Genomic DNA, 5,557 nt, shown 5'->3' on the forward strand with positions numbered 1-5,557 from the left:
TGTACCCTTTTTAACTGTTTCTTCATTCTCAATTCTTTCCAGTTCCAGGACTTGTGATATTAGCTCTGAGAAATTCTGGTGTCGGAACCCCACAACTTGCATTCTTAGACTAGGCCTTAACCCGATCTCAAAACTTTTACATCTGTCTCTAGAAGTGGTAAGCAGGCTTCCTCCATAATGACTCAATCGAGAGAAGTTTCTCTCATATTCTGCCACTGTTCTGTTCCTTTGCTTTGGTTTAAGAACTCCTGTAGCTTTTGGTCCACATAGGCATCTGGGACATATTTTTGTCTGAACTCTCTGAGAAAGTCATCCCATGTCAGCACTGGAGTTCCACCAAACTGTGAGGAATGGTTTTCCACCAGTCATATGCATCCCCTTGTAGAAGTGAGAATGAGTATTCAAACTTCAACTCATCAGTGCAGTGCAGCTTCCTAAAAACTCTTTCTATCGTTTCCAACCATTGTTCTGCCTCTAGCGGATCCACTATCCCCTTGAACTCAGTAGCCCCATACTTAATCAGCTTGTCGTACTGCCTAGTTGAAGGCTGTGGTTGTACTACTGGTGTCTGCAGTGGGGCTTGAGTAGGCATGTTACCAGCCATTTGTTAGAACATTGTAACCATCTGCTGAGCAAATTGAGTAGGGAACTGCAATACTGAGGGGGCTAGTGCAGCTGATCCACTCACATTATGAAGGGCTAGGGCTTCCCCTTGCACCTCAGCTTCTTTTGATTGATCGACTGAAGGGTCCCCTTCTTCCATAGTAAATTAGAGGATATTATATCCCCTGAACAAATAACACAAGGAGATTTCCTCCCGTTAGTTCATATTTATAATGTAATGTACTGTATGTATCAAATAATGATATTGAGCAGTTGTACTATGAAGAAAGAATATTCAAATTACAGGTCAAAATAGAATTTAAAAACTTGCTCTAATACCACTAAAACAGGTTACACCTTACCCCTCCGTAAGGCATAACATGATCCCGTAGTATACCTAATGAATTACCAAACTTCGTCTACTGATAACCCATTAAATATACTACAAGGGATTTTAAAACTTTTCTTATTTCTTTTTACAGTGGTAAGCACTTTTGACAGGTATTAAATTTTTTAATTAACTGAACTGAAATCAAATAAAAATTTGAAGTATCAATAATTTTCATAAAAATTTCGGCAGAGTGCCGTCTGTATTTGGAGCAAAAGAATTCTTCAATAACCTGTAAAAAGAACTTCCAATATATTTGTTCAATCCCAAACTCCAATATGGCTCAACTCAAATCAGTGTCCTTAATATAAAGTGCAAAATAGATGAGTATTTCAAAAGCTGAAATAAGAGAATTGTAATACAATATTTTGACAGGCCAAAATAATTTATAACTTTATTTTACAACTGCTCAACCAAGTACAATATATACATACAGCTCACATACATTATAATAATATTTACAAGGAAGTGGTATACTAATTGTACCCGACAAAATCCCAATGCAAAGTCACAAGCAGCCTACTCTACTGCTCTTTCTGTTTGTCTACCTGCAACAGCAATGAAAAAACTATCGCTGAGTAAAATTTACTCAGTGGTGCACAATAACAATTTAAAATGCAGTATATAAAACTTTTATTGACAATTTACAATTCAAACAATTCACAATTTTTCGAAGCTCATATAACACAAATTTGATCAAACAATTGAATAACACAGTGTTGCCAATTAATAACACAACTTAGGTCATGACATAAACTTTTCTGAGCATGCCGTGTTGTACACCATGACAAGGCATACTCACCCCACTAATCGAAATCAATGAGGGAGGTGGGTAGCTAGCTAATGAGTACTCATCCAAACTCACCTCAGACTGGCAAGCCAGAGAGGGAGGAAAAAAAAAATCAAATATCAAACTCAACCCCACAAGTGAAGAAGGAACAGAGTAAGGGACTGCCATGCCAAGTGTAAATCAAAACAATTCCAAATCACAATATTTAAATATTTCATACAAACCACAAATCATATTTTATCTCAAAATTTCCATTTGCAAAGTAAGCAACATAATAATTTCCAAATAAAATTTCCAAATCCAAAATAATAAAAAATTATTCATAATTCATTTCTCCAAATAAATTTTTTAGTGAAAGCAGTGAATATAAAAAGTATTATGCACAGACCTCGGATGAGTTGTCTCTTGGCCTTGACTCAATGTTCCTTATGCTCTTCAATATCCTTTTCAACTGAAGCACATAATTTAAAGTGTTTCAGTACTCAGTTAAATTGTTTATAATCATAAGGTTCCATAATTAAATTTTATTCATACTACTCCTTTCATTAGTCAACCTACAACGTTGACCTTTAATGCACACTGCGTGAATTAATTTTAATGTTACCAATATGTCATATTTTATAGTCCTCAAGTGTTGGTATATATTACCAATTTCATTTTCAAGTGTATTGCATTTTATTGCAATTTATCAGATTTTGGTATGCTGTTTTGAACTAGCCGGATGACCTAGTTCCCTCAGTTTCTGGATTCTAGTCAGAATTAAAAACTTGTAAGTCTATGTCTTAGTGAACTTTTGCCACAAATTTTAGGTCATTTGGAGTTTACTACACCAAGTTATAGTCATTTTACTATCGCTGGACAGATTGTACTAAAATTGGCAAACTTAGGTAATTTTTAGGTCATTTCCGATTCTGGCAGTTTTTATACCCGAATTTGTGCAAGCCTTTTGACTTACTTATGGTCATTTTTGTTTTTTGGTGTCTCCATAAGAGTTGTAGCTCTATGTCTAAGCTATCCATGGTATAAATTTCAGGTCATTTGGACCTATTTTGAGTAAGTTATGGCCAAAATATTGACTGCTGTTCAAATGGTCAATTTTCAGGTTTGCAAAGTCACTAATACGGATTTGGTCAATTCTTATGTCACTTTTTTGATAGAATTTAGGTTGGCTTTCTTCATGAAAGTGTTAGTAGTATGCCCTAGAGCATATCATTTAGTATGTATCTTGTACATAATTTTATTAATAAAAGGCATTTCCACTTTTCCGTTTACATAATATATTTATGTGTAATAGAAAAGGTCCATTGATATTTTGTTAGAAATATTATTCTTAAGTTGTTAAGAATATGAGTGACAATATTTCTAGCACAAAGTATCATAAATAGGTTCACAATCGAGGATACTTCATAATAAGGACATGACTTATCCAGAAAGATTGTATTCATGTTTGTTCCCAAGTTATTTATATGAGATATAAATAAGATGGAATGGTGAGTCTCATGCCATATAACAAATATGATAGGCACTTATAAATGATAAGTAGGCCGAACCAGTGACACTTATGACAAGCACATGGAGTTTACTATTGTCAATGTTTTGTCATAAATCATATCAGTGCATATAATCTTTAGACCTGAGATAGCACAGTTATCTTGTATAATGGTAGTTTGAGTTTGACACTGCTTTCATACTTGTACTATATATGGGTATATGGGCATGTGTTGGCTCCTACTAGTTATATATGGAGGTAGGTGTTGATTAAGATGGAATCTGTTCCTCTAAGTAAATAGAGATAAAATCCTATGTTCATTTAATTGTTCTTGATGTTTTAAGTTCCTGGCTAGGACAGATAGATTTATTCAGAAAAGAGTTTCTGATGAGAAAATCTTTTTAATCAAGAACTAGAATTAAAAGAGAACATAATATTCATAGCAAATGGGGTTTGACATAAACCATGGCTCCAGCTTGAGTTGGGATTTTGTAACAGAGAGATTCTAGTGCGTGGTAGCATATGATTATAGATTCATTTAAGGTAAACCTTATTACTAATTGGGTGGCCATGGCATGCTATGCTAGGTCTTAACCATGGTCTATGAGGTTCATAAAATGATGTAGAGAAATCATTTATGGTCAGAAAGAGTTCTGATGATATTAAGAGTTGATATCATGTCTCATTGCCAATTAGTGATGAGCCTAGTAAGTCACACACATACACAAGTTATCACCTATTTAATTATGATTTAATTAATTAATTAATTAAAGAGTTTAATTGATTAATTAAATAGGTTTGGTTTGCAATTAAATTGCAAAGTCCCTAGCATGACTTGAAACCAAATCTAGATTATTGGATGTATAATATAAGTTAAATTTATATTTAAAGTGTTTAAATATAAATTTAATTAATGAAAAATTAATTAATAGAGATTAATTAATTAATTTATATTTGATATAAATTAATTAGAAGAAGAAAAATAATTATTTTGGGTTAAGAACTCAAAATTAAGACATAGGGGCATTTTGGTCATTTTACAGTGTGACACGTGGCACCATGAGATGGTGACACATGGGATTACACATAAGCTTACCAAATGTTTTTTTTAATCATGTAAGATGATTAAAATCAGGATTAAATATAGGTTTGACACTTGGCACAATGTGAATGAGTCACTTAAACCTAGAGCTAATCAAAGGGTGACATGTGGCAAGGGTTTAATGTGTTAACCTAGCTATTTAAGTGTTGTTATGAAAAGAAAAAGCAACCAGCAGCCACTCCTCTCCTTTGTCACGCCACTTTGAGGCTTTTCATCTATTCTTCTTCATCTCTCATCAATTCAAAGAGATTAGCCATCAATCTCTTGAATTAAGAACACTAGAAATTGTTTTTAGTGTCCTGTTTACATCTCTAATCTCTTAAAAGGCAGAACTTGAATTTCTAATTAATAGAAAAGGCTTTAGAAGCTGTTCAAGGGCTGCCATAGGTGTTCTTAGTGTGGACAAGCTAGAGGGACAACATCTGGTGTCCTGAAGACGAATCTCAAAGCGCATTTGCGGTCGTCAAGAGGTTAGTGTAATCGTTCTTGATTTAATCTAGGGTTCTAAAATTAATCTGATTAATTTTAAAATATTAAATGGAAAATACAGATCCAAAAACATATTAAAAGAGTTTTAATATGTTGTTTATCATTGAAATTAAATAGATAAAAATAAATCTTGCATGATGCATGTGACCCTAGGTGAAAATTTTTTAATTCAATTGCATAAACTTGTGTTTTTCACGCTTCTGTTCCTTCAGAAAGTTGGCACATTTTGTGCCTAGTTTCACCTCCAATTGGACTCATTCTAATTGGAGCCACACAATTCTATTTATAGCCTAAAACACATACTGCCCTTAACACATTTTTGAAGCCTTAACCATTCACACATTCAACTAACCATACTTCATTCCCAAACCAAATTCTGCATTTGTATCATACCACGACCATTTATCACTTCATTTTATGGTCACTTTGGGTAGAATACAATGACTTTAAATACACCAAATACAATTCTTAATTTGCAAAGTCCATTTATAACAACATATACACATAATTCTCCTAACCATTACACATAACTTCCATCATCAAATTACATATTCATTCTCTACTAAATCATATACATATGCTGCCACTTTTAGTATCATAATTCAACAAACCTTTCATGAATTTAAACCCTTCAAACTTCACCATAAGGCTACCCAAATTGTTCATATACATCAAGCTTCCCAATTTCAACATGTG

The sequence above is a fragment of the Hevea brasiliensis genome, chromosome 6 (assembly GCF_030052815.1).
Source record: "Hevea brasiliensis isolate MT/VB/25A 57/8 chromosome 6, ASM3005281v1, whole genome shotgun sequence".
Taxonomy (NCBI): Eukaryota; Viridiplantae; Streptophyta; class Magnoliopsida; order Malpighiales; family Euphorbiaceae; genus Hevea; species Hevea brasiliensis.